At 50.8% G+C, this 12,112-nt stretch overlaps 1 long non-coding RNA gene across 1 annotated transcript; it reads right to left on the reverse strand.

Annotated features, from left to right (window-relative positions):
- Window positions 1-3,700: 3,700 nt before the first annotated feature.
- Window positions 3,701-6,253, reverse strand: LOC134519693 (uncharacterized). The gene is made up of 3 exons (XR_010072278.1): window positions 5,647-6,253; window positions 4,909-4,999; window positions 3,701-4,730 (listed from the first exon to the last, which is right to left on the reverse strand). It is a non-coding gene; the product is annotated as an uncharacterized LOC134519693 (long non-coding RNA).
- Window positions 6,254-12,112: the final 5,859 nt, after the last annotated feature.

Raw genomic sequence — 12,112 nt, forward strand, 5'->3', positions numbered from 1 at the left:
CTCCAGGCAGGCAGAACCCAGAGTGGACCCTTGGTGAGGTCTCCATAGCTGGTACCCCCTGTCCTATGTGTCCCCACACACCGTCTTGGCCAACCCAGCTGGTCACACACATCCTGATGCTTGTGAGAGCAAAGAACAGGTGAGGGAGAATGAGGAGAATCAGGTTTCCCTGCTCCGCGGTCTCACGCTGTGTGTTGTTAGTCGAGGTGCAACTTTCATCAGGCTCTTGCTGAGCTGCGGTTCGTTAGCTGCAGGCGCCTGCGCTCCCGCTCCTCCCCAAAGTGGAAGGAAGGTTCTGTCTGCTCAGCTGCTGGGTCCCAGGCCAAACCATCATCTGCGTAGGACTCAATATCTTCTATAGCATCGCATATATCATGCTTTTTTCCCGGAAGCGTGAAAGATGGGTGCGCTGGCAAATGCGACGAATACTTTCAGGCATTGAAAACAGCTCCCAGCACCTGCAGCCCATGGAGAAATCACGTACGCTTCCAGCTGTTGGAGCTTTATGAAGGAAGCCACGGTCAGTCCTCAAGATGAGTGATCGCTCATGATCCCGCTACAAACGTGGGACATCCTTATCCCGTGCAGTAGCCAGCGATGGTCAGAGACCCGGTGTGGGAGGAGAGGGTGGCTGGTGCCCCAGCACCCGTCCCACCTGCGGGAAGGAGAGGAGGGCAAGTCCTTCTGCAAGAGGCAGCCTGCAGCCAGCAAGGGGGGCATCATCGCCGCCCTCGTCACGTGCAAAACGAGCTGCGTTAAAAGGAGTGGCACCTCCCCATGGAGAGAGAAACCACCTGTGGAGCATTTTATAAAGTTTGCTTTGTGTGAGAAACGTTTCTGACGAATAACTCATTTCACATTGCTCTCTTGCTGCTCCACCTCGGCTCCTTTCCCCACACCTTACCAACTTGCCAAGTCTACTCTTCACGGGGATAATTAGAAACTGTGGTCACTATTTCATTTTGTCTCACTTTCTTTAATACCGAGAAGTCACCACGACTGGCATTGAGTTCTCCCAGTTTGCCACCCATGGATCCTCCTTCCTTTTCTTTTGTGGCCGATGGAGCGCTGTGGCACATCCCGCGCAGGTCCTCGCACTGGCGCCCAGGCTGGGCTTAATAAATGACCCTGCACTTCCCAGCCAACAGTCCATTACCCCTTGCAATTATGCCCACACTTCCCTGAATAATTGGCCTGAACCCTTGGTGCTGTCCTCATTTCGTTCCTGCTTAGTGTTTGTCCTGATTTCATGTGGCATAATCCATCGCAGCTCTTGCATTGTCTTCCAAACCCTGAGCCCTTCTCTGGTTTGACCGGCTTCTCCCAGCACGTGATTCTTTTTGATGTCACTCCCCATTCTTTTCTGCCCGTCTTGTTTTAGCACTTTTTAATCCAAGTCGTGTCCAAAGCATCGTGTGCCTCCCAAAACTCCGCAGCTCCCATTGCCTGCTGCATGGTAGTTGCCATCAAGATTATCCTTCTGGATCCCCCCCCGGATCTGTCCCCGATGTTGCTGTCACAACGCGTTCTCCTACCTGAGGCTCCGTCAGCCCTTCGGGATGGCAGAGACGCCCTTGGCTGGGATTGCCGCGGGTTCATTTTCCCCTCAGCTCCTCGGGTCTCGGACCCCGCTGGAGCGTGGTACCTCTCGGATTCCCCCACAGTTTGGTGCGTCTGCAGGAACGAAGAGAAAACTCTTGAACCTGGCAGCTGCCCGCCCCTGCCCTCGGCTCCGTGCCGAAGGAGAGGCATGGCTCCATCACCCACCAGCCTTTTTCCTCCTGTTCCTTAGCTTTTGCCATGTTCCGACTTCATGTCCCGTTGTTCCTTGCACAGCGGTGAACTGGGACATGGATGGGCCACAGGGAGGGTCCCGACAGCCCCGGCTGCAGTTCCCATTCCTTCACGGTCACGCAACGTCTCCCCCAGACCTCCTCCACCCAGAACATAAGGACAAGATCCAGCGTCAGAGGATCGAGTGCGACAGAAGTGGGTTTGCACAGTGCAGATGTCTATTCCCGTCCGTTCTCGCTCCTGCGTAATTTGGAGTGGTGTATAATTAGTACCAGCAGCGCCCCAAACATCAGCTCCTCATTCATCTCTAGATAGACCAAAACCGATAGCTCGGCATAAAAATGTGAATGTCCTAATGAAACGCTCCTTTCTCTGTTCATCACTTGTCAGAGTCCCACAGATGTGGAGCGGGGAATTTTTAAATCTGCCACGTTACTGGAACACCAGCTATGCTAAACCAAAGGAATATATTCCTCGGAGATAAGAAGTTCCTTCGTCTGGCGAAGCCCAACGCTGCAGGCGCTTTCTGTTCAAAATATTCAGTGCCATGAAGAGTCTTCGCATTTGAATTAGAAGCAGCTGTAATCTGACCATCCTTCTTCTTTCTCTTTTTCACTCCGCTCTTGATGAGGGAACAGGGGAATATTTTTCAATGGATGAAACAGTATTCACGCGCTGGAATTGTGATATCTTTTTCCCAGAAGACTGATTATAAGAACTCTATTATTCTCCCCACCACACCTAGGCCTGCTCAGATGAATGTTAATTAATGCGATAGGTTACGTAAAACGAGCAGTACATTTTAGAACAGCACCTTGGTGATTACATTTATTTCCCTGACAAAAGGAAAAGAGAAAATACTTTGAAGAGTCGGAGCTGAGCATAAGTAGGCAATTCGCAGGAGCAGAATTTGGAGGTCCCTCCTGAAACGCCGGTGATTGCTACCCCGTCTCTAGCTCAGCATAAACGGCCCCACCGTGACACATCACATCGTCTTCCACACTAAAAATAAAGGTGTATGAACACCAAGTCCCTTAAGTGCCCGGAAAGGCCCAACAGGAGCAGAGAACGGACAGACCGTGACATGTAACCAAGCCCCGCAGTCAGCTGGGGAGGGCAGGATCAGTGCGGGGCTGGTGGGGTGGACATGGACTTCAAGGACAAAATAAGCAGCATGGCAGCAGAGGGATGGCTGGCTGCAGAGGGGTCACTAACGAAGCTCCTCAGAGACCTCAGGTCTTGGCTCCCATTGAACTGGGCATTGCAATCTGTGGCCCCGGCACCGAGAGGAGCGCCTGCGGACGGCTGAACACGGCAGAGATGGAAGAACTGGGATGCCCTTAAGGACCGGGTAAAGCATGTACTTCAGGATTAAAAAACAACACAAAAAAAAAAACCAACCCAAAAACCAACCCCCCAAAATAGTTAATTCTGCTGTAAGCACTGAGTTTTGCCTTTGCAAAGGCAGGAGAGATGCCTCACAGCTCCCCGGGACCGGGAACAGCCGCTTCCAGCCCGAGCCCGGCTGCGAGGACACGTTTACCTGTACTGGCACAGGCCATACCAACGACAACCTTTTAAATTCATCTTCTAAACCTGGCAGCAACTCAGATCTTTCAGGACGGGAAGATGAAAACCGTCTGCAATTGCTGGCTCCCCGCTCCGGACGGACCGAGCTGCTGCCAGCATTTTACAGCAGCGATTGTCCCCTGCTCGGGGCGAGCTGTCACCGCTGGCGATCGACGTGCTTCCTTCCCCCCCCCGCCCTCACGCAACCCGCCTGCTCTCTAAATACGCAAATATTATTATTTTTTTTTAATTACAAGTAAGTTTTCTCTTTTAAAAAAAAAAATAAATCATTTATTAAAATTTATAAAGAATAATTATAGTTTCTTTAAAGTCTTCTCAAGTCTCACAGGCCTAATTATTGGTGGCCTGCTTAAACTCACTCATCGTTCCTTTGGGGTGTCGTGTGCCCTGGTTTGAGGACACAGAGCTGCCTCAACAGAATTAGACCCTTTGCTTATTACCTACCCAAATTTAATAAGACCGTAGCACAGGTGCAAGGCTGACTTAAATGTGTGGGGGTGGTTGTTGTTGGTTTTTTTCCCCTCTAGGAAAGGCTGTTTGAGTGCAGCCCCTCTCCCCCGCCGCTCACCAGGCAGACCCACTGCCTCATTTTTCAGCAAGGCAGGACCCGTCGCAGAAGGCTCATCCTCAGGAAACCTCAGATGCTCCAAATGACTCTGAAATGGTGCCGAAAATGTTCAGTGTTTACTAAAATTTCCCAGTTCCTCTTGTCTCTTCCTTTTCTTGAACGTCTTAAGCATCTACGACAAGTATTTCTTCAAGCCTCTTCGCGATCATGGGCTTAATCCAAGAGCAAGAGATGAAAAAGAGATTTGGGTCAAGCCCTGCAAGTATTATTCCCTTCAATCAGGGCGCAAAAACCAGCATCGCGACACAGTTCAGCTAATTCGTCCCTGACCAAAGCAGGCGAGGTCATCTGAAAATTAAGTATCAGATGTATAAACTATATACAACCAAACCATAAAATAGACCTGAGATTCAAAGCCTCACTCAGCTTAATTGAACACATTCAAACAACAAACACAGCTGAAGTAATCTTTTCCATTTTTTTTACAGACAAGCCTCGAGTAGGAAAAGAAACTACATTTTCTGCATAAATTATCGGTTGTGAATTATTCACTCACTTTCATCTTGGATCCTTTCCAGGGATTCGATTTAATTCTCATTGACGTCAAAGAGAGCCTTTCCTCCTCCTTCGATGAGGGCCGGCTCCGGCTCCCCCTCAGCCGGGGGGCTGCGAAGAGCCGCGCTCACAGTCCCGTCATGGAGCCAAGTCCGGAGCCCGGCAGGGGCGGCCGGTTCGGTGTTTGGGCAGCCCTGTGCCCTGCTATTTGTCCTCATCTTTTCTGAAAAGAAAATCCATTTTGGCTCTACCAGCCGCACCTGGAGAGATTTTTGCTGGCTTCCAGGAAAATGGTAGGTTTTAGGTAGAAGCGTTGCTTTTTTAATCACTCCCTGTTATATTATCTGTGCTGCCTGTATGCTCTGCAACTTAGAAACCAGATTTGTTGTTTCTTGTCTTACCCTCTGCTTAGGGAGTCGAAGGACGGCAGCACCTGCCCTTGCTGAGCTCTTCATGGCAGCTATGCACAGAATCATCACAATTGGAAGGGACCTTCAAGATCACCAAGTCCAACCATTAACCCAACACTGCCCAAACCACCACTACCTCATGTCCCTCAGCAACACATCTGAAGGCACTGACATGATTGTCACAGAATCACAGCATGGTTTGGGTTGGAAGGGCCCTTGAAGCCCACCCAGTGCCACCCCCTGCCCTGGGCAGGGACACCTCCCACCAGCCCAGGTTGCTCCAAGCCCCGGCCAACCTGGCCTTGAACCCCTCCAGGGATGGGGCAGCCACAGCTTCTCTGGGCAACCTGGGCCAGGGGCTCACCGCCCTCACAGCCAACAATTTCTGCCTCACATCTCATCTCAGTCTCCCCTCTTGCACTGTAAAACCCTTCCCCCTCGTCCCATGGCTCCCCTCCCTGCTCCAGAGTCCCTCCCCAGCTTTCCTGGAGCCCCTTGAGGGCCTGGAAGGGGCTGGAAGGTCTCCCCGGAGCCTTCTCTTCTCCAGGCTGAACCCCCCCAGCTCTCTCAGCCTGTCCTCCCAGCAGAGGGGCTCCAGCCCTCCCAGCATCTCCAGGGCCTCCTCTAGCCCCGCTCCAACAGCTCCATGTCCACCTTGTGCGGACACTTTCCTGTCCCCATCAAACACAACTACACAAAATCCAGAAGCTGTTCATCATTTTTACTTACCTCTCCCTCTGACAGAGCTTTTCCTTTTCCCTAGGAAATCAGAGACATTGGCCCCTGCCTTGTATAAACAAAACCAGGGAACTCTGGCTTTTAACTGGATTAACACCTGAGATTAACGTTTAACACCTGAGATTAACGTTTAACACCTGAGATTAACGTTTAACACCTGAGATTCCCACCCGGGGTGAGATCTTCTGGCCCCCAGTGCCACCTCAGCCTCTTAGACACAATTTCAGAGTATAATCCTCCACAGACACATACAACCCTTGTGTAGGGAAATAAACATACACACGCACTTGTGCATCTGGACACAGAAAAGGTCGGAGAACTCTAAATCTTGGTGTTTCCTGCCTGTAACCTCCTGCCTCATCTCCTCTCTGTGATGTGCTTTCATTAACGTCACGCCTATTTCTTTCACCTCCCTCCTCAATGAATGCGAAGCTAGACACCTGCATTTGTACGGGCGTATCGTGTTATCTAATTCCCACACAATATCTCGGCACCTTCGGGAGCACGTTGCTCATTTCATGGGCTTAGGAGCCAGGTTTGGGTCCGCACGCCTGGGAGGCTGGGTTGCCACCCTCTGCTGGCTTTGGGAAACAGCCAGCAGCCATCGCCACTTGACACCTGTAATTTAGGCCTGCTCATCAAGGGCTTTTTCCCCACAAACACAGGAATTGGTCCGTGTCTTGGGGCTGAAGCAGTGAACTAATTTCAGCAGAAGGGAATCCACTTGTCGCAGCACCACCTCTGATGGTCTGGGCAAGCAGAAGATCCTAATAGTCCAACGAAATAGATTAAAAGCAACACCTTAGAGGCTTGTGGGCAGAGCCTGAGCAGTCTACGTGTAATTCACCATCAAGTGAGCTGAGGGAGGTATTGAGCCCAGCTGAGTCCAGGTCCTTCAGCCATTACATGGGCAGCATCCTCAGCAGTCGCTTGGATACCCCGCGTTGCTGCCGGGCTTTGCTGCAAGTTCTCATCTCTCCTCCGTATCTCATGATGCTGAGGGTCCCGGCTGGAGCTGTATTTTCTCCTGTTTTTTTTCTTCCTCCAGCTCTGTCCCACCACTGCAACTCCCCCAGAGCGTGGGCACCCAGGGCAACGTGCCCGAGCAGCGGGAGGTAAAATATTGATCCACTCTCCTGCTTTTGTCTTTGCAGTTGTGTGTTTGGCTATTTCTTTTTCTGCTTTTATCAGCTCCTGCTCTCACAGCCCTATGAGTGCTCTTCTGCACTGTTATTTACTGTCAGGAGGAGAAGCAGAAAAAGTAAAGGAAGCAATTTTCACTTCCTAATAACTTTTCCCTGTCACGGACATAAGCCTTGACTCCTTTTTGAAGACGAGGGGCCAAATTATCGGTTGACATAGGATCACAAACCTCCGCAGACTTCAGAGAAGTCGCAGCAATTCACACCGGCTGAAAATCCGCCTGGAAATCTTTGTAGCTAATTTGGTGAAGAGCATTGGCTTCAACCAGTGAGAAATGGCAGAAGGTGCAGAGCAAAATTGCTCTTGCCCTTTGACGCCGTTGGTTGCCAACTCGCAGATTTCTGCCGTAAGAAACCATCTGAAACGGGTGGGTTTCTGAGCTCCCCTGGGTGCACGTTGGTGCAGCCACCGTGGTGCGTGGTGCTGCGCAGCCCCAGTGCGGCAGCGGTGACGGGGATGGTGACAGGGATGGTGACACCAGGGATGTCTCTGGTGGCACACGCAGACTGAAGCCATCGGGTGCCCCTGGTGTTTCCCCCTGGCTGGGGGCACCAGCCCCAGCACCCCCCACCCCGAGCCCAGCTCAGCCGCGTGCCCAGAGAGAGGAAAGTGGGATTTTGGGGTAGGTATCTCTTTCATTTATGATGCTGTATGTGCTGGAGGACGCTGTTATCAAAACGCCTGTCAGGCTGCAGCCAGTACTTGCAATCTGTGATGTTCAAGTGCTCAGACAATTTAAACCTGAAATTAGGAAAAAGTTTCTAACTTTGTTTGCTAACACTGCCCGTGTGAGCAGCCATTGCTTCTTTCTGATTCCACCACGTATCTGTGAAAAACAAGAAGTGAAAGGCTTAATTCCTTTCTTCCACAGACCTGAAACTTTTAATGGGTGACGATGTCTCTGGCGAGGTCCAGAGCCCTCGCTCCCTGCCGAAACCCCCTCCCTCTGCAGCACCTGCCTCTATTTGTTACTGCCAGGGGCAGTCACAGCGCACCCAGCTCTTGGCAGTCAGGTCTCCTCCACAGGCATCATCTGAGTTCTCTGGGGCTTTAATAGCTGGAATTGCAGTTTTCAAACATGACATTAGCTCTAGGACAATCTTCTATGGATTTCTATTGTGAACATGTTATAAGGAAAGTATTTGTTAAACTCCTAGCTAAACCAATCCATGGCTTTATCATGGTCCTCTAAACACTTCGCAAGGTATTTGCGTTAATCTTGAAGTTTCACTACATTTGCTGGGCACCCAGCATCTGGAAGAGGTTTCTCTACCAGGTTTCTCTTCCAGGTGCACCATTTCCATTCCCACAGGTGGCTCAGAGAAGCCCCAGGTGAGCAGGGACCTCAGGCTGGGGGATGATGCACGACCCGACGTGGTGCATGCCCCATCCCTGGAGGGGTTCAAGGCCAGGTTGGACGGGGCTTGGAGCAACCTGGGCTGGTGGGAGGTGTCCCTGCCCAGGGCAGGGGGGTTGGAACAAGATGATCTTTAAGGTCCCTTCCAACCCAAACCATTCTGTGATTCCATGATTCTATGCTGCTGGGCGACTCGCTTCACAGTTACATGATTCTTCAGGGAATTTTCTAGCAAGAACAAAGCCTGCCATCCTTCCCAATTTCATAAACAAACTAAACCAAACAAAGCTATACTGTGCTCATTTTATCTGGCTTGTAGTGAGTAACCTCTAAGAGATCTTAGAAAATAACCCATTAGCAGAGGACTTGATTACATCTTAGAGAGGATGTGATCTCCTTGCTTTAAACACATGCCTGGACATGAGCACCCAGAAAAGCTCAAAGCAATAGTTTTTATCTCAGTAGCAGGGACACAAAGACAAGAGGATAAAGCAGCACAGGTTTCTTCCCCCCTTTCTGCTCTTGACCTGCTGAGCAGAAACAGCAAAGAAAGTGCTGGCACTTCAAGAAGCGTTGGGGTCACCAGGAGCTTTGGGGGCTCCTCAGCTCTCCCCCGAGCACCTCTGCTGTGGGCAGCTTCGTACCGTCCAGCTCCGCCTGCTAATGTCACTGATATCTGACTGTGGAGCCTCGGTATCTTCACAGCTCAAGAGAAAAAGACAATGCATAAGTGACAGCTTTGAATTAACCCATCGTTTCCCGGTGCACGTCGGACCCCGTGACTGAGCACTAGCTTCCAGGGCTGGTGGAGAGTGGATCCGACCCTGTTGTGGTTCACACCTTGACAAAGGGGTTGCATGCATGGTCCTTAACCACAGCCTGCAGAGCCCCGGCAGGGCTGGGTGGGAAGGGCAGAAGGCAGGGAATACGCAGCTCCGGTGCCTCTGCGCTTGTCATGGCACATGAGTCACATCAGCTTCTTCTAGAGAGCCAGATGAGTTTCCATGGCTGGCAGCTAGAAATAAATGTCTTTTTAACCGATGTACTAAACAAATGTGTGCAGCAGTTGTTTGGGATAAACGTGGACCTGCGGTATCGCCCTGCAAAGCCCACTCTGGTACTCAAAGTACATCAAGAAATAACTCCAGAAACCAGAAGTCTGAGTTTCTCTTGTTGTTCCTTATTACAAAGAATTCAAACCACTTTAAAACTACTGGCAGGGAATTACTAAGACCGATGACTCACCAGCAGCCGCTCAGCGGTCAAGCTGTTTGTCTGGGAGGTGAGAGGCTGCTGAATCCATCCTCAACTGAGAGCTGCAGCATCCAGCCCGGAGAAGCGCCGTGCCCTTCAGCTACCGGCTCAGCCCACCCATGGGCAATCAGCCTCCCCCACTCTGCGATCGCCGTCCCAAGAGGGGCTGGATCTGCAAGCCCAGACCTCACCCCTCTCCGGAGCGATGGAGCTGAGCCAGCCCCTCGCCTGGAGCGGGTCTCAAAGACGCCCACCAGCCCTTGGTTCCTGGGCCAGGGCAGAGCCAGAACGGACAGGTCGCACGCTCCAAATGACGGTCCAGCCTGCACCGTGGTTGATTTTTAACACCAGTTTCAACATGAACCCTGCTGTGAAACAGAGTAGCTGGACTGGCACAGAGCGGAACATTGAAATATAAACATCTTGCTGTGGAGGCCTGAAATCATTGAATAGGTCTTAATGCCTAACATGTATTAGCTAAGAGAGGAAGCACAGTCATCCTCTCACAACCCACCAGGTCGAATTCTGTCTTTCCATAGAAAGGCAAAGTTCCTTTACTCTGTTTTCCTGAGTAACAATCAATAAGTCTATTATTATCTGGCCAAGGGGAAGGCTGACAAGTCGGGCTTAGAAACATTGACGTCCTTGATTCAAAATAAGGGAACTGCCAATTTAACCCCATGGAAATATTGATGCTTGCAAAAAAAGCACGTGTTTATTCTGTCTCATTTTGTGAAAATGTAATTACTGTGAGACGATAATACGAGGCTGAAGAGGGGAAAGCAGGCAGACGCTTTGTACCGACCCACACGGCAATCTCAAAAACATCGTCAAATGGCCAGAAGTCAGGCGTTCAGTCTGCCCTGGGGAAGAAAATTAAGCGCTGTCGCGTAGTCGCTGTGGCTTTTGCCTAATACCTTAATCTTCTTTTCTGAAGTCCAGCTCCTAATTTTTAATTATGTCTCCATTTTTCTGCCCTGGTTTTCTCTGCCCCACGGCCTTGCCAAAGAGCCTCTTCATAGGGAGCGCGTGAGCCGTGGTTTCGCGGCAGGGAGGCTCGGTAGGAGGGTGGCAGAGGATCCCAGCTGCCCTTGCTGGGCCGGGGACAGCCCCGTCGGAGCCTGCAGCTCTGCCATCCCTCGGCCTCTCGGTCCCAAACTCCAGCCTTCCCCGTCTGTGAAAATAAAAGCTGTAAAACATCAGGAGGTCTCTCACATCAGCTGCTTTCCATAGCGGTTTGTGGCACCTCAACCACCTCGGTTCGATGCTGGCATTGCTAACTGTTCCATTCTTCCGAACCGAATCTGCAATAAGAAAGAGCAACCTTAGCATTACACCATTAAATTGGCTCCAGCCCCTTCACACGGACCATTTACAAGAGCAAAAATTGAAAGCCAAATAAGCCAATGAAGGAACAAACCCAAACAAGCAGCTCTCCAGGCTGATGCCTGGTTTCCCCTGGGCTGGTCCCACCCAAACCACAGCCCGGGGCGATGGGGACCCGTCTGCAGCCGCTTCCTCAGAGCCCCAAAACCAGCTTGTTTAGCACAGAGTGTGGGCACCGCTCTCCATGCTCTGACGCCGGCTTTGTAGGCTCCCAGGGAAATTCACGTTGGCACGAAGGGAGAGAAGTGTCAGGTGGGTGCACAGGCAGCTCCCAACCACGTCCCTCTGCCAAGGGGACAAGCCAAAACCAGGCATGCTGTGACTCCAGGGCCCCGAACCCACTCTCAGGTCCCACACAAACCGGTGGGTGGCCGGGGATCCACAAGGCTCCACCACGGCAGGACAGGAGCGTCCGGCACAGCACGAGCAGCAGAGCACCTTCTTTGCCAATTAATACTTATTACCTACCTTCACGTGGGATTTATGGGCTTCTCAGGCTGCACGCAATTCCTTTTTTGAGTTTTATTAATGATGAGAGACCAACACGTGGGCTATTTTTAGCACACAGAATATATCTTATGTTTCCATTCCTCTATAGAGCAAATTAAGTATTTGATGACAAATTCGCCAATTAAGTGGGAGCAACTCAATTGACTTCCGTGGAGTTCCACTGACTTAGTCCTGCTAATTCCATTAAGTAGGCTTTAGATGACATTTATATAGACAGACTTTGGCCTCCCTCCCTTAATCTGAATATATAATAGTCCCAAGAAGCCAGTGGATCATTTTGGGTGGAAAATACTGCCAGCTTTCTCTCTTGAGCAAACTTGGCGCCTTATAAAGGCCAGTGCCGCGCTGGAGGGTTGAAGCGTAGCAGCCAGGTCTGCCGCTTAGGTTAAACAGAGTGTTTAACGATAGAGTGTATGAACTTTGAGCTAACAATCTTTAATGAAATAATAAAAAAAAGAAGATGGGAATACAGCTATTGCATCTTAAAAGTAGACCTTTCAAGCCATAAGGCTGAGACAATAGAAGTCATCAGTTATTTTCACTTTAAAACTAATTACCTCTGCTAGTGAGGGCAGCTGCATGCGGCGGCGTCCCAGTGCGAGGTGTCCGGATACGGGGAGCAAGTTGGAGCAAATACCGAGTCTGGTCTGACCTCGCACCTGATCGCAAAGGGAAAAACCCTGGTTTGCATTTTTCTGGATTTCTGTGCTGGTTTTCTCCCTGTGGTGCAAAAGCTCGATGGCTTTT

The sequence above is a fragment of the Chroicocephalus ridibundus genome, chromosome 8 (assembly GCF_963924245.1).
Source record: "Chroicocephalus ridibundus chromosome 8, bChrRid1.1, whole genome shotgun sequence".
In the NCBI taxonomy this organism is placed as follows: domain Eukaryota; kingdom Metazoa; phylum Chordata; class Aves; order Charadriiformes; family Laridae; genus Chroicocephalus; species Chroicocephalus ridibundus.